This window comes from Zingiber officinale, chromosome 2B, assembly GCF_018446385.1.
Source record: "Zingiber officinale cultivar Zhangliang chromosome 2B, Zo_v1.1, whole genome shotgun sequence".
Taxonomy (NCBI): domain Eukaryota; kingdom Viridiplantae; phylum Streptophyta; class Magnoliopsida; order Zingiberales; family Zingiberaceae; genus Zingiber; species Zingiber officinale.
The window spans coordinates 105276784-105301515 of NC_055989.1; the positions used below are offsets into that span (position 1 = coordinate 105276784).

The following is a 24732-nucleotide window of genomic DNA, read 5'->3' on the forward strand; positions in this document are numbered from 1 at the left end:
AGTCCAAGTAGGTCAAAGGATTGACTGGATACTTGGCAAGGAAGGAAGTCCAGATGGGTCAAGGTTGACCAGACATCTGGTGGAAGTCCAAGTAGGTCAATGGAGTGACCGGATACTTGGCACGACGAGTAAAAGTCCAAGTGGGTCAAAGGGATTGACCGGACACTTGGTGGGGAGTCCTAGCAGGTCAAGGGAGTGACCAGATGCGAGGCATGATGTACCAACAGGTCAAGGTTGACCGGATGTTGGTTAGGGAGGATTGGGACTTGGTTTTGGGCAAAAATCAAGTGCTGGATCGATCCGTCGATTCAGTGCGTGGATCGATCGGTGGATCGATCCGATTCTTTCAATCGAGAAGCTCGGATCGATCCGTGGATCGATCCGAGGTCCCGATCGATCGGCCGATCGATCGGGCGATCTTTCGCGCGATAAGCGCCGGATCGATCCGTGGATCGATCGGCAGTTCTGAAAGCAGGCGCTCGGATCGATCCGTGGATCGATCCAAGCCTCCCATCGATTCGGAACATTCGAATCGATCGGGATCCAACCGTTGCGTCGGGTTTAAAGCCGCAGGCGAGCGTGGTCTTCGGCATCCTTTACAAGCTCTTCTCAGATTCATTCCACAGCTCTCTCTAAGCACGTGATCACCGGTTCTTGAAGGTTCTTGGAGGCTTTCCAAGTCAAGAGGCGGATCTATTGCAAGAGGAAGAAGTTAGGGTTAGGGTTTTTACTGCACATCTTGTAAGCTTTTGCTTAACTTGTATTTCCCTTTCTTCTTCTTGTATTGAGAGTGTTGTAGGGCTTCTCCGCCTTTGGTAGTTACCATAAAGGAGTGTTATTCATAGTGGAGGGTGTGTGCGTTGGTGTGGATCCTTGGATTAGTCACCTCTTGTGAGGTGGATACCAAGTAAAATCCTAGTGTTAGCGTTTTGTGTTTGTTTCTGTATTTTCCGCTGCACATCCAAGAAGAAACAAGCAACGCCAAGCAACGAAGCGCACCGAGCGAACGCGACGAGCTATTCACCCCCCCCTCTAGCTACTTTTGGTCCTAACATTGTAGGGCTTCTCCGCCCTCGGTAGTTACCGAAAAGGAGTGTTTTCATAGTGGAGGGTGCGTGCGTGGTGTGGATCCTTGGATTAGTCACCTCTTGTGAGGTGGATACCAAGTAAACCAACCTTGTTAGCGTTGTGTGATTGTTTCTGTTATCTTCCGCTGCATATCCTTGAAGAAACAAGCAACGCCGAGCAACGAGCGAACGCGACGAGCTATTCACCCCCCCCCCCCTCTAGCTACTTTTGGTCCTAACAGTAGTAACGAGTCCCAAGTCATATTTTTCCAAGGGCTAACTAGTAAACGTGTGTACGAACTCTAGATTTGATTTAAAATTGATTTCTCACATCGACAAAGTTTATTAGGCATTCTCATCAATCAAGAATCATAAAATCAATTTCTTCAACTAGCAATCACAGCTTCAAGTAAACTCAAAGTTTAGACACCATTTAATTGACCAAATTACATACAATCCTTAATTTCAATCACTTCAACAGCCATTTCAAGAATTCATTCACAATAACATAGAATAGAAGTAGCAATCTAAACACCAAATTAAGCATCCAACACCTAAACAAGATCATAGTCACAAAGATTAAATTGCTAACTAAATCACAAAACTCTACAACCTGTTAGTATCAGAATCGCAAAACTAATCAGAATTAGATCTAAGATGGGGTTTATAAGCAAGAAATTGAACTCGGAAACACAAAATCTCAAACAAAAATTGAAATTGCAAAGGAAAGGAAATCAAATCAATAGATCTGAGCCAAGTGATTGAACAATCTAAGACAAGAACAAAGAATTCTAAACCCTAACATTCCACAAACCCAGAATCGAAACCAAGCTCATTCACCCTGCTGTGAAACAGAGGTGCTTCGGAAACCTCCCCTCAACACCCAACGAACAATGTACAGGCTCCAACTATTACTAGGTGATGCTCATGGCTCTTAGAAACCTCCCCTTAAGCTCACACCTGACTGGTAATCTCATCAGTCGAGAAAACAGAGCTTGAATCTGTGAATTGCCAAACTAGATCGAACGGCCGCATCTATCCAATGTAGCTGTGGAATGGGATGCGGAAAAGGATCTGAGACTCAAAGAAACCTCCCTCTGAGCTCAGTTGGATACGAAGTTCACTGATCGGAAACCTCCCCGGATCAAGAACGCGCGGTGAAGCAGAGTCAAGGCGTGCTGAGAAACCTCCCTCTAACACTCCTCTGATCGTCGGAAGATGAACATCGGCAGCTCAAAATCGCCGTCGGAGAAGAAAACCTGCTCTCGGATCTGGAAATCTGGAATGGGAACTCGGCGTCGCTGAGGAAGAAGATGCAGGACTAGTGGAAATGTCGCGAAGCTGAGCCCAAGTGTTCTTGTAGCTTCTCGCGGGATTTAAACCCCTTCTCATCTGATCGGATGGTCCAGAACAATCCGGGCCTTGATCAACGACTGGTTGAAGTCAGATCTGGATCAAAACTTCTGGATATTCATCAATGGACGAGATCTGCTCCTCATTAGGTCGGATGGACCAGATGCTTGACGGATGGCTCAGATCTCTCCAATCTTCAATGGACGGTTCATAATGCTCCAAGGTTTGATCGCCTCATTAAGCCCTTGATTTGAGCCCAAATGCGGTCTGATTTGATTGGGTCCATGACCCTTTTGATGCCGACAAAATAATAATTCAATATTAGCATCAAATACCACGATAATTTACTAATTTGCAATAAAGTCCAAAATCATATGTAATTATGAAATACAATGTAAAATGTGAGATAAGGTTATGAAAAGACCAATAAAAATATGCATTATGATTCAAAATAATATAGTAAAATCATGGTTATCAGTACCGCTGACATTAGGCATGGTCGACAAGAAGATCGTACGACGGAAGCTTCCACTGTCACATCAGAGATATGTTCAGCTTGTTAAGGTATTGTGTCAAAGACACTTTGCTGACAAGTCTTTTCAAGAAAAACTTCAAGAAGCGTACTCGCTTGGGAAAGCGTGCACGCATGCTACAAGAACTCTATATAAAAGGGGGTCCAAGAATCGGCGGAGGTACACGATATACACTATTTACGCTACAGTGTTCATTCTTGTTGCTCTGTCTTCTACATCATCGTCGGTGACTGACTTGAGCTAGCGTTGGAGAGTCAACGCTGAGAATCCCTTCCCTGTCTTGGCACTGACGTCATCTATTTTGTAGGGTGGAGCGGAGTCTACGGGCGGTTAACGGGACTTCCATATCCCTAGCTTTCCATCTCATCGACTTTCAGACAGGATCAATTACAATTGTGAATAAGATTTGATTTTTTTTTCATGTTCATGTGTGTATTTGATGCAAGTGTTGATTAAGAATGAGTACACACCAATTGAATAAGTCAAGAAAGACGTGATCAAGTTAACTGAAGGGATGGATAGGATTTTTATAAATGTTATGTTAGAATAACAAGTTAATGGTAACCGAATATGTGGTACTTCACATCTATTTCGTACAAAGATATGGTTGTTATTTGTAGTGAGAAGATTGAAATCCCATTGCTGAAGGATAATTTGAAGAACATAATTAAACCACTGAAAAGTCACTTCAATCTATGTTATGATTTGTTTAAGAATGCAAGCGGAGTTTAATGGCATGCTGAAAGTAAAAGATTTGATGCTGAGGAGGGGGTTTGGAAGCAACTTATTAATGTAATTATTAATTATAGATATTAATTTATATTTAGTCATTTTAAGAACTACGGTATTTCTAAGAACTAATGTATTTCTAATTATGTTTAAATTTGTCTTGGCTAATCCATCAAGCAAGAAGTGAAGATATACCCCTACACCTCATTATGAGAAGTTGTTAGAGTTGTTTGCTTATGATAGGGCAAATGGTCAAGGAGCTTCCACGGTTACTGAAAGAAATGTTGAAATTATTTTAGAGGAAGAACAAAGAGATCTTAGACTAGATGATAAATATAAGATTTTCGAAGTGATCCCTTATAGTCCACCATTTGATGAGCAACCGAGGAAGAGAAAGTTTGCATCTATTGATTCATATGGAAGTTAGAAAAATTTAGTCATCGACATTAATGTCAAGGAAGTTGTGACCGCAATTTATCGTTCAACTTCAGTAGTTGAAAATAAGTGATTTCACCAACACAATGTGGATGAGAAACTCTACAAAACTCTAGCTTGTGCTAATGTTCCTGATAAAATATTTTTGCTCTGTATCTATTCCTATGAGAGAATAAGGAGAAGATGATGTTTTTCATAGAATGCCCATCAGAGAAGAGGTTAGATTTTTTGAAGATGATATTCTCTATCTGATTTTGATCAACTATGTCAGCATGAATAACCACAATTTTACAAAGCTCTAAATATTGAGTATAAGAGAATGTGCTACTTATTTTGGTACAAGAAATATAAAGTTTGTAGTTCAATATTTAGTTGGCAATAATTTTATCATACTTGTAGATTATTTTTAATTAATATTTGTAATTATAATTTCTGATTTATATTTTGATTCACAATTAATGTTGAATTATAATCAATATTATTTTTAAAAAGAAGATTGATAATTTTAAATTGTAGATTATATTTTGATTAATAATAATTTTTTAATTATCAAGATAAAATAAATAATATTATAATATAAATTTACAAGTAAAATAATATATTCGTTTTTAATATTATTCTTATTTACATGAATTCACTCTCATTATTAATTTCAAATAAAAAATTAAGGCTTATATAGTATTAGCCCTTGGGTCGAGAAGATGGTCATAAGATTGATCATGTGGGACTATTGGGATGACAGCTTGAATTTTAATTGAATTCTCTTTTAATGACATGGGACAGTCATGATAGATCATTAATGTGGTGATATCGCACTTTATCTCGAGAAGAATAGAGTATTTTGAACAATAATAATTATTTTTTTATTTATCTAACTAAATAGTTTAAAGAATTGATTTTATCCATCTTTCTTAACAAATACAAGATAAACAGGGCATAAGAACATCTACATAAGCTACTCCATCCAAAAATTTTATCTTAAATTTTAGATAGAGTAAATAAAAAATCTTTACATCTACTTTATTTATTCTTTAAATTTAAATTTAGATTTGATGAATAATTCTCTAAATTTAGAGAATGAAACCTCTATCCTAAAATAAAATAATATTTTTTTATTTCCTTTCCCTTTACTCATTCTAAAAAATTTAAAGATAATAAAATTTTTAAAATAATTAATATAGTATATAGCGAAAAGTGTTTGTCTTATCTAATTTTAATAAAGTAAATTATTATCTTAAATTTTAGATATATGATATGGAAATTATATACCGTTTTTAAGGACTACGTAAGGTAGTAGTAATACAAATGAGCAAATCCGGTGCTCGTACTCTTCCCCTATTGCCGCCGCAATCCCGATGGAGGACACCTCGGCGTCGGCGTCGGCGTCGGCGTCGCGCTCGCCAACGATGAGCCCTGACCCTCTGGACGCAGATGCCTCCTTCCTCCGCCACCATGTCTCCCGCCTCAGTTCCGAGCTTTCCTCCCGTCGATCAAGGTCGTCGTCTCGTCCTGGCCACTTCCTTACCCCTTTTTGCGGCAGCTTCCGTGGGATCGGCGACCGCGTCGTCGCCGGCCCAGGGGAAGCATGCATTTGATCTCGCACTCAGTGGAGGCTACGTGGCGAAGACGCTGGCCAGGACGTCTGTGTACACGGTAAGCAACTCGAACAACGAGTTCATCCTCATTTCCGACTCCAGCGACAATTTCCGGTCCCTTGGGATCCTTTGCTTCCGGCAAGAGGACGCTCAACCCTCCTCTCCCAGGTTCCTTTCTTATCTCTTCAGCCTTTAGTTTCTCCGGCTCTCCGCCTATTGATGCCATCTCTACTCCCTTTTTTTTTTTCCTTCTTATGTTAAATAGATGTGCTCGTCGGCTTAAATCTTGTAACTCTGCGTTGTACAGGTTAAGTTGCGGCAGCCCATTTGGTCAGGGGAGCAAAATTTGTACCCATCGCTCTCGACCAGGTTACTTCTGTTGCTTATTTGTTACCTTTTAATTACTCAAATAAATCTTCCCAGTCACATTGATTTGGCCATTGTAAATTTTCTTGGTGATCTTAAGATCAAGGGTAAATGATGTTGTTTGATAACATGTGTCATAAAAAACTGTAATGTCTCTTTAAAAATCTCTCTCTATATATATATTTTTAAAAATGTACGTCTCATTCTTTTCTTACAAAAGGGGATTATGTTCACCTCAAGTCTCTCGTAGCTCATTCTCAGATTATGTGAAAGGAGGTAAATCACGAGATCAGCTTATAGTCATTCGCCAAGTTGACTAGGGAGTGAAAGGGATTTTTTCCCGAGAACATGCGCCCATTCTCTTGCTTCATTGTAGCAAGTCTACCACCATCTAGCCAACTAGGCATCTCATAGAAACAATGTATGTCTCATTCTTACAGATTAATCAGGGGAATAATTTCTCTATCTATTCTTTTTCACCTTTCATTTTGAATGAAATATATGTAGTTGGGAGAATGTCTTCTTGTTGTGGATATTGGAAATATTAAGTCGCCTCTATAATGTCACATAATTGAGGTCTAAGGTCGGCGATCAGTGGAAAATTGTGTTTGCCTGTGATTGTTCTAGCTATGTACTGCATCTACAATTGTGTTCCACTGCTTTCTCAACATCTGTGTGCTGTAATAGAAACTTTTTCACAATTCTGCTAATTGAGGAACTTGAATTAATTTTAACAAGTGCAGGGAACTGTTTCTTTAAATCATGTTCTTGTGATATCATTTTCAAAGGATTTCAGTTTTTTTTTTTGGATTCTATGCGTAAGGACTGCTGTTTTTTTTTTTATTGCAATTTTGTCACTAATTGTACTCTACCTTTTCAGGTTACATACAGTATATTACTTATTCATTCCATGTTGTAGGTTTGTATGCTAAAGCTTGAAGGAATTGCATGTCGTTTTTTACCACATCCTCTTCAGATAAAGAATGCTCTAACAGTATGTTCTTTTATTTGTTTCCTCCGCCAACTAATATCATAGTCACACAACTTGAAGTAAATATATTGTGTGTTTTTTTTCAATCAGAATCTGTTAAAATGTGATTTCTTCTATCTTGTATACTTGAAGGGAAGAGGGACAACAGGTTGGAAAGAAGAAAAACTCATGATGGTTGACATGGGTGCCTTTCTTTGTTTTTGTTTTATTTCTACTTCCACTCAAATTTGAACTGGAAAGAAATAGGGAATTGCATGGCCTTCCCTCCACTTCCGTTTTTTTTTTTTTTCTTCCAAGTAAATTACCTTTTATTCTCTTTCTTATCCTTTCCTTTTCCTCCTCCCTTTCCTTTTCAGTTTCCACCCATTTATTCACACTGTAAATTTGTATGGTTGTCAAAGTATATTTGGTGCTATTTTATTAGCCACAATAGTATAACTGACTTAATTATTCTGAGGTAGAGTCCATCGAGGCTTGTAATACTCTATTTCTTGATGGTTTATCCAACTGTTTCCTCTCATCTTGTTTTGTGTGTCCTTCCATATACTTTGAGATGTTACGAAAGTAACAGTTAATGTAGTATGAAGCCATGATCTTAATAGGTTGAAACAGGACCTTTTGGCATATATTACACACTATGCATTATGATTACCACCTTCATATACTTGTGACCTTAAGATACTCTTCTTTTAATATTTCACTTGTAACTTATTGCAGTTGCATAAAACAATCAGGCAGACCGTGCCATCATTTTATGTCAACTCTATCTACTTTTACTTGGTGTCTAGGTAAGCATGATTTTGTCATCAACCTGAGATAAATGAACCATTGAATAGCCCATGTTTGCTTGGACAAAAAGGATGTGGAAAAGAGGCGGAAGAAAGGATGGAAGGAAAGGTTCTTCTATGTTTACTTAGAAGAAAACCAGAGAGGGGTAGTAAAGAGATATAAATTTCCCCACATTTCCTTTCTACCCTAAACGAGACACTAAAAGGAGGGATAATCCAAAGGGATGGTATGACTGGTTGGTAGGTGCTGTGATGGGTCTCCTGATTGACTGTACTTTGTGCTTATTTATCTCATCCATCCCATTTTCATAAGTTTAAGTAAACACAAGGAACAATATTTTCTTTTTTACCCCTATGTTTTATCCTCAAATCTCATTCCTCTATTTTCCACTCAAGTAAACACAGACTATTTTCTCTACCTCGTACATGCTAGTCATGATTAAATGGAATTATGCATCAGTTTTCCTTATTAATTATTCTTTTCCAAATGATTGTGTATAATCACCAAATCCTCAATCTATATGGTACTTATCTGTCCTTTTCTTTTCCTGAATTTATACCGATAGTGCTTCTCATTCTACTCACTAGAACATGCAAGTTTGATTATTCACTTTTAGTTCTTGTTTTTCCTAATTTCTTACTCAATAGATTCTTGTTTCTCTTTTGTCTTTCCTCGTGGACTGAAAATTCTTGTTTGAATTTTCAGTTACGATCTGCAGATATCTCACAGGGCTTTGATGGAGATGGAGTTCCTGTCTTTCAGGTATAGTCAGCTATCAATTCCCGTTTTATTGAAATTAATCAGTGATTACTGGCTCATATGTAGCTAAGAATGTACTTTTAAAACTGAAAATCAAATGGTTACACAGGTTTGTTAGAAGATTTTGTAGATGTAATTGATGGTAGAAATAAAAAGTGATGAATTTTGTTTAACTGATGAATTCAAATTTCTAAACAGCATAGGGTCAAAATCAACTTTTACAACGTATGATAATACATGTTCCTTGGATGAAAAGATTTCCTTCTCTTCTTTTTTTCTGAAGGGTTATGATAACTGTCTTCATGTTCATTTGTTACATCGATGGGACTGCTCTATCTGCTAATTGAAGTTGTTGAATTGACAACTACGTTAGGTTCATCCACAGCATGGAATCACTAACAATTAGTATGAAGTTTAAATCTCTTATGATGTTTCCTAATGGTGCTCAAGGCTTCTTGTCTGATTATTTCCATGTTCTGTTATTTTTGGGCAATTTATGGATAGTTAACTAGCTTGTCTTAGGACTTATTGTAATATGACATCTTTATATCTCATTGGTGAGAAGTGAGAACAATTAGTTTCTTGTGCAGTTAGACCTTTTGATTGTTAAGAAGAAAAACAAGCGTTGCTGTCCAAAATATTTTCAGAAGGTGAGCTAGTGCTGCCATTGACTGCAGAAACTACACCTAGATAAATCTGTAAAAGAAGCTTACTAAACCTATATCTTTTGCAGGAAGACATAGAAAGAAAACTACTTATAGTTTCCAATGCATAAGGGGATCTGGATTATATCAAAATATAATGGTAAAAAATTTGTCTTTTTATTTGGGGAAAATTTCACTTTGCTCTCCTGCCCCTTTAAAATATTATCCTTTTTTTTATAGAATATTCTCCTGACTTTACAAACCTATGTTAGTTTCCATCCAGACCTTCTGAGTTTCAATATTGTCAAAATACTTGTAATCAACCTCAGCGAAACTCATCCGTACTCCTTTAATCAAATGGGTTTCCCCTGAGAAGTGTGTCATGCATATGAATTTTCTATTCTTGTTGGTGAAATGAAGGAAACAGTAATGCATCAGAACTAGAGTGGGCTAGTTGTGGCATGTTATGTCCAACATAAACTAACTAATCTAACCTCTTTTGAATTTGCTAAAGAATGACCTACATTTTTTTGCCAAAGAAGAAATTCCTGATTATTATTTCTTCTACTTGTGGCAAAAGGTTTGTCATTTGGGAGCCGCTCGCATTAAGATCATTTCGGTATTTGTCTGTATGATTCCTTTGCAGCTTTGTTTGCCAAGGTGAAACTTTTTTGAAGGATTGTTCATCTCAATCAAATTTTCTAGGGCTATTCATTTTCATAGAAACATCATGGGAAACTAAGAATAATATCTAAATGGTCATTTATGTTAACAGTATCACTTAGGTTTTTTTTCCCATTGAAATCTCATTGGCAATCAATTATAATAAAAGGTGGAATCCGTCTCCCCAGCAACCCCACACAGTCAGCCTCACGACCATATGTGAGGAGGTGAATCGAGAAGTTGTAGTTGGTCACTGCGGGGAGGGTTGTTCATTCGACTTTACCGAGAATCGATCCCTACCCATTGTAGTAAGTTTTGCTCCACAGTAGCCAACTCAACCCTACCTCGAGGACTTTTTTGATCACTTAAATAATATTTAATTAGTTTTAGCAAACCTCATTGATAACCAATGATAATAAAAGGTGGAATCCGTCATCCCAAGAGCCCCACACGGTCGGCCCCACGAATCTCATTGGCAACTAAGAATGATAGCTAAATGGTCATTTATGTTAACAATAAAAAGAGTATACTGCTTCTGGAATAAAGAAAAGGAAAACAATGATTTTAGGGTCAAAAGTAGCAAGCCTTATGGTGATGTTCCATATGTACTGTTGTTTCAAGTTCTACGCAAGCAAAAGATGAATGAAGAAGAGAATGGGCTTTCCTTCTCTCGGACAATGGTTAGTCAACTCATTCCTCTTATCATGCAGGTGATTCCAACGGGGTGACGTTAATGATGTTTTCTTACAATACACCATTGACAAAGTTCACATGGTCCTCATATGTAATGGTTAATAAGCTTGAGTAGGAATGACGATGGGGTGGGGAATATAAAATTCTTCCCCATCCTGCCCCATCTAGCCTCTTAAATGGGGCGGAGCAATAAGATGTAAACTAAAATATGCATTTGGGACGGGCTTTTGGCGAGGTAAAAAAAAAATCTACCTTATACCTACTTTGTTTGCATATGCTGTTGGAAAAAATTGAATGAAAACGCGACGTGTGGGTTGTAGTCTCACAACGATTGAAAGTAAGGCTTTCCGACTGATTTGGAATAAAGGGGGTTGGAAATCCAGGGCCCGGATGACATCAACCCGAGGGGTATTTTTGTGAACCCCATTGTTTGTTACATCAGTCAGACAACTTGTTGACCAACATACAAGATAAGGAAGGTCGCCAGCTTGCTTACACACCACGTGGCACGCTTACTTGTGCCACATGGCAAGCAAGGCCACATGGCAAGCAAGCTTGCAAGCCAAGTGATTTGCATGCAACCCACAACGTGGCTTGCTTGCAGCCACCAGCAAGCCACGTTGTGGCCTTGCTGGCAACTTGCAACCAACAGCAAGCCACGTTGTGGCTTGCATGCTTGCCAGCCAGCCACAACGTGGCTTGCTGTGCTTGCAAGCCAAGCTTGCATAAGGTCTATATAAGACCTTGAGCACAGAAATGAAGAAGAACACAGCTTCAGTGAGTTTCGTGTGGAAAACTAAGCTTTGTGTGCATGTGCTCTTTCCTTCCTCTTTGAATCCCTATGTTTCCTTCCTTTTTGTTGGGCATTTCTTTTGCTCAACAGAAATCGTGATAGTTTTCGGATCTAGTTCAGATCGTCACGACAACCAGTGCTCGGTTGTGTTCGTGATCCTGCCGTTTTATCCTGGGAGACAGACGTCCACCTAATCCTCTGAGCACCGTGGAGGGGCCGAATCTGTTTTAAGGAGACAGCGCTCTGCTGGACTCGGCATCCACTTTGAGTTCGTGTTGCAGCTCCTGACATCCTGTCAACAACTCTCGGTAGCAACTTGGCGCTGCTCGACAACTCACGGTGTCCGCGACTCACCTACTCGGCGCTTGGATCGACTCAATAGAGTCGACAGTTTGAGATTATCTGCTCAAACCTTCTTGATTGTAAGTACTTGTGCATTTGGTATGGACTCAGAAGCGTGAAACAGATCTTCTGAGACGATCACAAAAAGATTGTAACGGGTTTATTCCCAACAAAACTTAAAACAGATTCATTCTGTTATGATGGCGGCAGAAAATGTTGAGATGCAACAGGCTCAACATGTGCCGGCCTCCTCCGCCCCGATTGGGAATGTGCCAATCAATCACGGGGAAAAGCCAGAAAAATTCACAGTTGTGAAATTCAAGCGGTGGCAGCAGAAGATGTTCTTCTACTTAACCACGCTAGGTCTGGCACGTATCTTGACCGAAGAAATTCCCAAGGTTGTTAAGGGTGTAGATGAGGTGAACACCCTCCTTCTACTCGACAAATGGAACGAGTCTGAGTTCCTCTGTCGAAACTACATCCTTAACAATCTTGCCGACTCACTCTATATTGTGTATTGTGAGATAAAAACGGCAAAGGAACTGTGGGAATCTCTGGACAAGAAATATAAATCGGAGGATGCTGGGGCCAAAAAGTTTATTGTTGGTCGTTTCCTGGACTATAAGATGAGTGACTCGAAGTCTGTAATCAGTCAAGTCCAGGAGCTTCAAGTACTCTTACAAGAATTTCACTCAGAAGATATGACTCTGAGCGAAACCTTCCAAGTGGCAGCTATCATCGAAAAGCTACCAACTGGCTGGAAGGATTTTAAGAATTATCTGAAGCACAAGCGGGAGAAAATGAACCTGGAGGAACTTGTTGTTCGCCTTCGTATAGAAGAAGACAACAAGAATTCGGAGAGAAAACTGTTCTCTCAGGCTACTGTAAAAGCCAATGTTGTTGAGCACGGACAAAGCTCAAAACGGAAGCATCCAAAATCTTCCACGACGCAACCCAAAGGACAAAACATGAAAAAGAAGTTCTTAGGGAAATGCTACAATTGTGATCGTATGGGTCACAAGGCTTCAGACTGTAAAAGGCCAAAGAAGAAAAAGCCTGAGACCAACCTGGTAGGAGAACAGGATATGGATCTCTGCGCCGTGATCTCTGAAGTGAACCTAATAGGTTCCAATCCTCGACAATGGTGGATTGATACTGGAGCCACCAGACATGTGTGCTGCAACAAAGAGCTGCTCCACAACTTCGAAGAAGTCGCTGGAGATAAACTGTTCATGGGGAACTCAGCAACCTCGGACGTCATAGGCCAAGGAAAAGTGGTGCTGAAAATGACCTCGGGCAAGGATCTCACTCTAAACAATGTGCTATATGTTCCGGAGATTCGAAAGAATCTAGTATTCGGCTCACTGTTGAGCAAGCATGGCTTTCGCATTGTTTTTGAGTCGAACAGAGTTGTATTGTCCAAACATGGAGTGTTTATAGGAAGAGACTATGTATCTGATGGGTTGTTTAAGCTCAATGTAATGGCCATTAGGCCCAAGATAAATAAAAGTGAAAGCTCTTCCACTTATATGCTTGAGTCTTCGTGTTTGTGGCATGGTAGACTAGGACATGTTAACTACGATGTATTGCGTAGATTAATAAACATGCAAAGCATACCTACATTCCACCTTGACCCAAAACACAAGTGTGAGATTTGTGTTGAAGCAAAAATGACAAGGTCATCCTTTCAACATATTGAAAGAAGTAATAAACCACTTGACCTAATCCACACTGATGTGTGCGACCTAAAAGGTACGCCAACACGTGGTGGTAATAAATATTTCATCACTTTTGTAGATGATAACATAAAATACTGTTATGTGTATCTTCTCAAAAGTAAGGATGAAGCTATAGAGAAATTTGCTCTCTATAAGAACGAGGTTGAAAACTAGCTTAATAGAAAGATTAAGGTGGTTCTAAGTGACCGAGGCGGTGAATATGTGTCACTGTTCGTTGAGTTGTGTGCTGAACATGGGATCAAACACGAAACAACAGCTCCTTATACTCCTCAGCAAAATGGAGTTGCTGAGCGAAAGAACCGAACGCTTAAGGAGATGATGAATGCTCTTCTATTAAGCTCTGGATTGTCAGAGTCCATGTGGGGGAAAGCTGTGTTAACAGCTAATTACCTTTTAAATAAGGTGCCCCGGAAGACACTAGATAAGAGCCCTTATGAGTTGTGGAATGGAAGACAACCGTCCTACAAATATTTACGAATGTGGGGGTGTCTTGCCAAAGTGTTGGTACCTGATCCGAAACGGATTAAGATAGGACCAAAGACTGTTGATTGCATATTTATTGGATATGCACAAAACAGCGCTGCATATAGATTTTGTGTGTTTGAGTCACACATACCGGAGATACACAAGAACTCGATAATCGAATCAAGAAATGCCTCATTCTTTGAGCATGTATTTCCTTTTAAGACCCGAGAGGATGCTAGCTCCTCAAAACGGGCATATGAAACACAAGACGAAGAAAAAGATGCTGAACCAGTGGAGGTTGAGCTTAGACGGAGTAAACGAGCTCGAGTAGAAAAATCCTATGGATCGGATTTTATCACTTTCATACTGGAAAGTGAGCCCCGGAGTTACTCAGAAGCAGTAAGCTCATCTGATGAACCTCACTGGAGAGAGGCAATTGCATCTGAGATAGAATCTATCTTGCAAAATCACACTTGGGAACTCGTGGAGCTTCCTCCGGGAAGTAAACCATTAGGTTGCAAGTGGATCTTCAAGAAGAAAATGAAATCAGATGGCACAATCGATAAATACAAGGGCAGATTGGTAATCAAAGGATACCGACAACGAGAAAGCCTTGATTACTTCGATACATACTCTCCGGTATCGAGAATCACTTCCATTAGAGTATTGTTGGCTATTGCTGCTCTATGGAATCTCGAAATACATCAAATGGATGTCAAGACAGCATTTCTAAACGGGGATTTAGAAGAGGAAATCTACATGGACTAACCTGAGGGGTTTTCTGTGCTAGGACAGAAAAACAAGGTCTGTAGATTGGTGAAGTCATTATATGGCTTGAAACAAGCACCAAAGCAGTGGCATGAGAAATTCGATAATGCCATGAAGGAATGTGGATTCAAGATCAATGAATGTGATAAATGTGTCTACATGAGAGTCACAGAGAGTGACTATGTCATCTTGTGCCTCTATGTAGATGACATACTTATCATTGGGAGTAATGATAAGATAATCAAATCCATAAAAGATATGTTGAACTCAAGATTTGACATGAAAGATATGGGGCTAGCTGATGTGATTCTAGGAATCAAAATTCGTAGAACGACAGAAGGACTTGTTCTTAGTCAGTCCCATTACGTGGACAAGATTCTTGAGAAATTCACCAAGGGTGATACTGCGTTGGCACGAAGCGATAGATACCAGTCAACATCTATCGAAAAATCGAAAAGTCTCTCAGATAGAGTACTCTCGAGTTATTGGAAGTTTGATGTACTTGATGAGTTGTACACGGTGAGTAAACTGAGTAGATACACGAGTAATCCCGGTGTTGAATTGAAAGGGATAACAAGAGTACTGAGGTACTTAAGGTATACTCGTGAATATGGACTGCACTATTCGAGATATCCCGCTGTGATCGAAGGATACAGTGATGCAAGTTGGATATCTGATATAAAAGACTCTAAGTCTACGAGTGGATATGTATTCACTTTAGCTGGTGCAGCCATTTCCTGGAAATCTTCTAAGCAAACTGTAATAACCAGATCCACGATGGAATCTGAGTTTGTAGCTCTTGACAAATGTGGTGAAGAGGCTGAATGGCTACGACAATTCTTAGAAGATATTCCACGTTGGCGAAAACCTGTGCTGGCGATTTGCATACATTGCGATAGTCAATCAACAATTGGTCGGGCACAGAGCCATCTGTATAATGGTAAGTCTAGACATATACGTCGTAGACATAATACCATTAGACAACTATTCTCAACTGGTGTTATCATTGTTGACTATGTGAAGTCAAAAGATAACCTAGCGGATCCGCTAACCAAAGGGTTAAATCGAGAGTTAGTTGCAAGCTCATCACAGGGAATGAGCTTGATGTCGTTGTCAGCGATCAGTACAGAGGACACCCAACCTATGCTAACTGGAGATCCTAAGAACTAGGTTCAAAAGGACAACTAATCTGCACTGACTAGACACACTGTAGGGGAAGCCCCATGAAACAGTGACGAGACCAGGGTAAGCCGATAGGCTTTTAATGATCAAAAAGAGTAAATGGCAACTCTTGAGGGATCACCTATGTGAGAAAGAAGTGAGGCCGCTTCGAAGCGAATTGGAGGTACAATTCTGAGCTTCTCACATAACTAAGCGTGTTCATGGCCAAGAACGAACACACTCATAAGACCTGAGCTATATCAGGGAGAGTCTTGGGTAAGATCTGTCCATGCTTACACCAAGGGCCGAACAGTTCAAAGACATCACGTCTACTAATTGTTAGGATCCTTCGTACGGCTAGAGAGGGGGTGTGAATAGCCGACCCCAAAGTCTCGCGTTTCTTCCTACAATTTGTCAGCGCAGCGGAAAAACAAACAAGGAAACGAAAACAAGAGGATCAAACCTCAACGCGTCGATGTAACGAGGTTCGGAGATTAGGGCTCCTACTCCTCGGCGTGTCCGTAAGGTGGACGAGTCCAGTCAATCCGTCGGTGGATGAGTCCCCGGAGAACCGGCTAATACAAACTCCTTATGGGTGGAGAAACCTCGCCACAACACACTCTTGCAACAGCAAGTAAGGAGAGTACAGAAATACAAAGAAAGACAGCAAGAAATACAACAGTAAGAAAACTCTTGCTTGCCTTCTCTTCGACTGGAAGAAGCAGCAGCTCCAAGCGCCTACAACAGCAGGTGACCCAGCCAAAGGGAAGCTCACGCAAAGCTTCAACGCTTCAAGAACTCAGCAGAGCTCAGCAGCAGAAAGAAGAGAAAGAAGGAGAGAGACGCACAGCAGATGCCCTCGATCCTTTATACCTGCGAAGAAGAAACAGTGAAGAAACTAGCCGTTGCGTCAGCAGCTTAGACTCGATCGGTCCACGCACCGATCGGAAAGTGGATCGGTCCACGCATCATCCTTCCTTCTTCGCGATGCTGCGTCTCGATCGGTCCGTCGGGACATCTTTGATCAGATGGCGTGGACCGATCGGTCCTCTTTCGCCTCTGTTCTTCCGACGGTCACACCGATCGACAAGAATCAACAGAGCTTCGTGATCCGATCGGTCACCGCCGTCAGAAAACATATCACTGGATCGGTCCGGTGACCGATCCAGCAATTTTTGCCCAAACCAAGTCCCAAGACTTCCAAACCAATATCCGGTCAACCTTGACCTATTGGTACTTCATCCCTAGCATCCGGTCACCCTCGACCTGCTAGAACTCCCGCCAAGTGTCCATCAATCCTTGACCTACTTGGACTTTCCTCAACAATGTTCCGGTCATCCCCGATCCATCGGATTTTCCTTGCTCCTGGACTCACCAGGACTTTCCACACCGCCTAACATCCCGCTTAGGACTTTCTCATTGCTAACATCCCGCTTAGGACTTTTCCACCGCTTCACTCACGAGACTTTCCAACCGCCTAACATCCCAGTTAGGACTTTCCCATCGGCTTCACTCACCAGACTTTCCAACCGCCTAACATCCCAGTTAGGACTTTCTCATGCCCGGCTTCACTCACGTGACTTTTCCCTGCCAAGTCTCCATACTTGGACTTTTCGCGTGCCAAGCTCCTGCTTGGACTTTTCGATGCCAAGTCTCCATACTTGGACTTTTCCAATGCCAAGCTCCCGCTTGGACTTTTCGTGCCAAGCTCCCTGCTTGGACTTTTCCGGCCAAGTCTCCATACTTGGACTTTTCCAATGCCAAGCTCCCTGCTTGGACTTTTCGCGTGCCAAGCTCCCTGCTTGGACTTTTCCCGAATCAGGTCAACCAGGTCAACCTTGACCTAAGGTTGCACCTACAATCTCCCGAACACCTATTCTTGTCAAACATCAAGAATACAACTCTCTTCTCGTCAAACATCGTCAAACATCAAAACACAACTCGAGTCAGGTCAACTCGAGTCAGGTCAACCAGGTCAACCTTGACCTAAGGTTGCACCAACAATCTCCCCCTTTTTGATGTTTGACAAAACCATAATCAAGTTAGGTTAACCCGATAACCTAACTTAGGTTTTCAATCATCTTCCAATGTCCAATGTTCTTTCCTTGAACATTCTCTGGACATTCTCCCCTTAGGTTAACCCGATAACCTAACTTGGGTTCTCCAATAATTCTCCCCCTTTTTGACATACATCAAAAAGAATTCCAATGTTCTTCCTTGAACATTCCTTGACATTCTTTCCCTAGCTTAGGTTAACCCGATAACCTAACTTGGGTTCTCCAATAATTCTCCAATGAACACTCTCCCCTTTTTGACACACATCAAAAAGGAGGGTATCAAGGTCAAGAGTTTCTTCCTAATGAAAGTCTCATACCTTTCATTTGAAACTCTTAATTTCCCCCTTGATACTAAACCCAACAATCAACTTAGTGATAATCCCATATCACTAATCCTTAAGAGTCTTTTGGAGTAAAAAACTCCCCCTAAAAGTCAACTCCCCTTGACAATTAGGTAAAACTCCCCCTAGAGGTCAACTCCCCCTTGACCATTGCACCAACAATGTCTTTGAGAGTTCCAAACCTTAGAAATCCACAAAACCCAACTTCCAGCTGAAATTTCAGACCAACAGCTGAAAAATCAGAAACTGGCACGCACTGATCGGTCCCCAAACCGATCAGAAACCCCTGGATCGATTCCCAGATCGATCCTCTTTCTGGATCATCACTGGATCGGTCCGGTGACCGATCCACACTCTGAAATCAGAGATTTCTGATTTCCCTTCCCGGAAATTCAGAAACTCCTAAAAAATTCCAGAAAATTCGAAAAAATGTTAAATTTTGAGGATACATTCCTCATAACATATACTATCATGGAAAAATAGTTTTCTATGAGAATAGTTTCCATTTTTCAATCTTGATACAAAATTCAAAAACTTTGAAATAGTTCAAAGTTAAGTCAACTTTGTATCACAATGTTCAATGATGAATGCAATCACTAAGATGGCTTCATCAAGGTTTTCCAAATCAATTTTAAAATGATTTTAAAACCATTTGAATTTAGGACCATAATCTTAGGGCTAGATGTACATGACTTGTACACAAGCTTTCCCTATGATCCTTAATTTCTTGAATTAGGGTCATCTAGGTACAAGGACTATGCACCTTGATCCTAACTCATGATCCTAATATCTCACACACATCTAAAGTGTATCAAACACATCCAAGTCAATTTTGATGTGAGATATGGGTTTAGGTATCTTAGACTAAGGTCTCATGCATTTTCTAAACACAAATTTGATCTCAATATCAAAATGTGTTTTTCATCCTTAAATCAATTCAATTGATTATTAATGCAAGAGATGATGACATGGCATAAAATGGTATCATAAATGAGAACATGTGAGGGCAAACAATCATGGCAAGATTTAGCATAGATAAATATACCTAGATTACCTATCTAAGTATCCTTAACCACTTTGCTAACTTAAAATCTAACCCTAGATTGCCCATATATCCCTAAGAGAAAAACCAAAATCCCAATTATGGTATTTCTCTAGGTTTTCTTAAATTGTGCCAAATAAGATTGAAATCGATATTTTTCAAATATGGCACAATTTACTCTTTAAGGAGTAAATAATAATTCTTTTTCATTTTCAAAGGTTATCAAAACCTTGAAAATGCTCCTTGAGTGTCAATTTCCTCAAAGTTGGGTTAACTACCCTTCTTATTGGAGTTGACACTCTCTAACCCATCTATGGGGTAGAGAAAATGCTCCTAGGAACCCAATACCTACTTGAGCTCATTGGGTTCACTAAAAATTCACTAGGGATAACTTCCCTAGCAACCCTCCTAATGACCCTCTTAGGCTTTAACGCCTTGGTCATTTGGGTCTCATCAAGGTCAACTCTAGGGGTGACTCCCCTTGTGACCTTGGTGGTCTTCCTAGCCCTAGGTTTTGTTCCATAATCGAATGGAACATTATGATAAGTGGGCTTGACCACTTGGGACTTAAGTTTGTGACCCAAACCCTTTTTGTCCTTGGACATTGGTTTTTGACCCTTAAACCCTAGAGATGACTTCTCCAAGTTCTTAAGAGCATTTTCCAAAGTATCAAGTCTTGACCTCAAGACTTGATTCTCCTTCTCTAGTACCTCAATTTTTGATTTGTCATTTTTCTTTGAGGCATTCCTAGGCATGTGTCTAGTTGATTTGGGATTCCTACCTAGGTTCTCCTTAACCTTAGATGGGGTAATTCTAGGGTTGGCTTTCCTAGTGTTATCCTTATCTAGGCTCACATGTTTGGCACCTAAGCATGTGTATCGATTTCTAATGTTATCATGCTTATCATTATTGACTAGTGCAATAAAATTTCTAGCATGCATCTTACTAGTATTGCACGAATGAGACTTAAATGATACCTTAGGGTTTGCCTTAGCTCCCCCTATAGAAGTGCTCGGTCTCTTGCCCTTGTGAGGTTGCCTCCCCCTCGGACAATGACTCCGATAATGTCCCCTTCGCTTGCATTGGAAGCACACCACGTGCTCCTTGCCCTTGCGTGTCGGGACTCCGGCTACCTTGACCTTTGGCGCCGGTGGAGTCTTCCTTACCCTCTTTGGACACTTACTCTTGTAGTGCCCAAATTCCCTACACTCAAAACACATTATATGCAATTTACTTGAACTTAAAGTGTTTGAGTTACCTAGGGTTGAGGATAAATGGATGCTCTCTTCTTCATCCCTCCCGGAGGTAGAAGCTTCTTCTTCGTGCTCCGATCTTGAAGAAGAAGAACTCACTTCCTCTTCTTCTTTAGATGTTGAGTAACCCTCAACTTCCAATTTGCTCTCTTCATGATGTGAGCTACTTGGCTCACTAGGCTCCTCTTCATGGCTTGAAGTGGAGCTCTCTTCATGGTATTTGGCCAAGTTATCCCATAATTCCTTGGCATTGTTGTAACCTATCTTACACAAGATGTTAGTAGGCAATGAAAATTCAATTATTTTCGTTACCTCTTTGTTGATTTCGGATTTGTGAATTTGTTCTCTTGTCCACTCCTTCTTCTCAAGTGGTTTTCCTTCCTTATCCACCGGAGGAGTAAATCCTTCTTGTACACAAAACCAATTCATTATGTTAGTCATAAGAAAATACTTCATCCTTACCTTCCAATACGCGAAATCGCTGCATTCGTAGAAGGGTGGAATGGTGACGTCTTCTCCATAGAGATCCATTCTCTAGCTTTGCTCCCACGGGTGTTGATCCGATGAAGAGCGAACCTTCGCTCTGATACCACTTGTTAGGATCTTTCGTACGGCTAGAGAGGGGGTGTGAATAGCCGACCCCAAAGTCTCGCGTTTCTTCCTACAATTTGTCAGCGCAGCGGAAAAACAAACAAGGAAACGAAAACAAGAGGATCAAACCTCAACGCGTCGATGTAACGAGGTTCGGAGATTAGGGCTCCTACTCCTCGGCGTGTCCGTAAGGTGGACGAGTCCAGTCAATCCGTCGGTGGATGAGTCCCCGCTAGGGCACAAGGACAGCGGTGCTGTGGTGCTCACGTGAGGAGAGCAAGCGGTTGTGGTTGCGGGATCTCGCGAGGAGAAGAGGGGAGAAGGCTCGGTCGACGTCGGGATGAGCAATGCTGTCGCGATCCCGTGCTGTGGACAGAGGCGATTTGAGGAGGAAATCGCGAGAAGGAGATGCTCGCGTGAGAGCTCGAAGAAGAAAGGATCGGGAGTCGGTCAACGTCTGGGGTGCTCGTGCGAGAGAAGAGGAGAAGACGACCGGTGAAGAGGTGGTCCGCGTCGGCGCTTCGGTTGGGAAGAGAAGGAGAGTTCGACGCAGAGAAGAGATCGGGAGGAAGGGAAATAAGGGCTTGTGGGACCGATCAGGTTTTTCTTGTTTTCTATAATATGCACTGAGTCGATCAATCACCGAACAGAGAGCTTCTGTTCGGTATCTGATCGGTCACCGGACCGATCAGAGAAAACAAGATATCACTGGATCGGTCTGGTGACCGATCCAGAGCTTGGTTTTTGCCCAAACCAAGTCCCAAGACTTCCAAACCAATATCCGGTCAACCTTGACCTATTGGTACTTCATCCCTAGCATCTGGTCACTCCCTTGACCTGCTAGAACTCCCTGCCAAGTGTCCGGTCAATCCCTTTGACCTACTTGGACTTTCCTCAACACCAGATGTCCGATCATCCCTGATCCATCTGGATTTTCCCTTGCCTGGATTCACTCACCAGGACTTTCCACACTGCCTAACATCCCAGTTAGGACTTTCTCATTGCCTAACATCCCAGTTAGGACTTTTCCACTGCCTGGCTTCACTCACCAGGACTTTCCAACTGCCTAACATCCCAGTTAGGACTTTCCCACTGCCTGGCTTCACTCACCAGGACTTTCCAACTGCCTAACATCCCAGTTAGGACTTTCTCACTGCCCGGCTTCACTCACCAGGACTTTTCCCGTGCCAAGTCTCCATACTTGGACTTTTCGCGTGCCAAGCTCCCTGCTTGGACTTTTCCAGTGCCAAGTCTCCATACTTGGACTTTTCCAATGCCAAGCTCCCTGCTTGGACTTTTCGCGTGCCAAGCTCCCTGCTTGGACTTTTCCAGTGCCAAGTCTCCATACTTGGACTTTTCCAATGCCAAGCTCCCTGCTTGGACTTTTCGCGAATCAGGTCAACCAGGTCAACCTTGACCTAAGGTTGCACCTACAATCTCCCGAACACCTATTCTTGTCAAACATCAAGAATACAACTCTCTTCTCGTCAAACATCGTCAAACATCAAAACACAACTCGAGTCAGGTCAACTCGAGTCAGGTCAACCAAGTCAACCTTGACCTAAGGTTGCACCAACACTAATCAGCCAGTGAGTAAACAAAGTTTACAAGGGAAGGTTCAAAGGGTAACACCTACCTATCCTATATTCGACTCAACTGTCGAAGACTCACAAATCCTTGTTTTCATTCATGTGGGGGATTGTTGGAAAAAATTGAATGAAAACGCGACGTGTGGGTTGTACTCCCACAACGATTGAAAGCAAGGCTTTCCGACTGATTCGGAACAAAGGGGGTTGGAAATCCAGGGCCCGGATGACATCAACCCGAGGGGTATTTTTGTGAACCCCATTGTTTGTTACATCAGTCAGACAACTTGTTGACCAACATACAAGATAAAGAAGGTCGCCAGCTTGCTTACACACCACGTGGCACGCTTACTTGTGCCACATGGCAAGCAAGGCCACATGGCAAGCAAGCTTGCAAGCCAAGTGACTTGCATGCAAGCCACAACGTGGCTTGCTTGCAGCCACCAACAAGCCACGTTGTGGCCTTGCTGGCAACTTGCAGCCAACAGCAAGCTACGTTGTGGCTTGCTGTGCTTGCAAGCCAAGCTTGCATAAGGTCTATATAAGACCTTGAGCACAGAAATGAAGAAGAACACAGCTTCAGTGAGTTTCGTGTGGAAAACTAAGCTTTGTGTGCATGTGCTCTTTCCTTCCTCTTTGAATCCCTATGTTTCCTTCCTTTTTGTTGGGCATTTCTTTTGCTCAACAGAAATCGTGATAGTTTTCGGATCTAGTTCAGATCGTTACGACAACCAGTGCTCGGTTGTGTTCGTGATCCTGCCGTTTTATCCTGGGAGACAGACGTCCACCTAATCCTCTGAGCACCGTGGAGGGGCCGAATCTGTTTTAAGGAGACAGCGCTCTGCTGGACTCGGCATCCACTTTGAGTTCGTGTTGCAGCTCCTGACATCCTGTCAACAACTCTCGGTAGCAACTTGGCGTTGCTCGACAACTCACGGTGTCCGCGACTCACTTACTCAGCGCTTGGATCGACTCAATAGAGTCGACAGTTTGAGATTATCTGCTCAAACCTTCTTGATTGTAAGTACTTGTGCATTTGGTATGGACTCAGAAGTGTGAAACAGAGCTTCTGAGACGATCACAAAAAGATTGTAACGGGTTTATTCCCAACATATGCAACACTCTGTCCTATATATGTGGGATCTACCCTGATTATATTATGGTGCAGGCACTCACAGGGTTATGAATCACACCAGAGACACTTATGTCCCAAAATAGAAGACACCAAATTTCATAGCATCAATGGCCATTGAAAACCTAATGAAGTTGGTGGGAGGGACAAATTGATTTAGGCTGTAGATTTTTTCGATATTGAAACTCTTTACATATTATGTGAAAATGGTGAAGTGATAGTTTTGGGACAGTGACCGACATATGAAATTTTCCCTTCTAGGCTTCTACTTATTAGTTTTCTTAATATTATGTCTGTTCTATGGTCGTGTAAAGAAGCCACATGGCATATTGCAATATTCCTATGCAGGTCGGAAGTTTCGAAGACGTATTGAAAAAGATGGAGGTAAGACCATAAAGTTAGTCTTTCTACAGCCGTCTTCGGTTAAGGTTTTACTGTATCTAACTTCACTTCAAACTGATCACAGATAAATGACAAGAATTCTGGATGGGATGATTTGATTTTCATTCCACCTGGGAAAAGCTACACACAAAACATCAAAGAGGTGGTGATCTAACAAGCATAGATTAGGTGCTGCTGGGATCCTGAAGTGTAAGTCCCCTGTACTCGTCTCCCAACTCTTAACATACGAGCTCATTCATCGGCTATGATTTTTGGCACTCATATGGTTTTTTTTTTAAGTGAGGGTTAGAAATTGTTCTTCGACAACAGTTTAGGGTGCTTGGGAAGTTTTTAAACGTGCCTTGAGAGTTCAAGAAAGAACAAAAGGGAATTTATAATCCAGAGGGTATCGATTGAGTAAATTACATCCTTTTCTGTTTCTTTGGCTTATGGATGCCATTATG

General features: G+C 41.3%; 1 pseudogene; it reads left to right on the forward strand.

The window, feature by feature from the left end:
- Positions 1-5548: 5548 nt before the first annotated feature.
- LOC122048518 lies at positions 5549-24534 on the forward strand (annotated as a pseudogene).
- Positions 24535-24732: the final 198 nt, after the last annotated feature.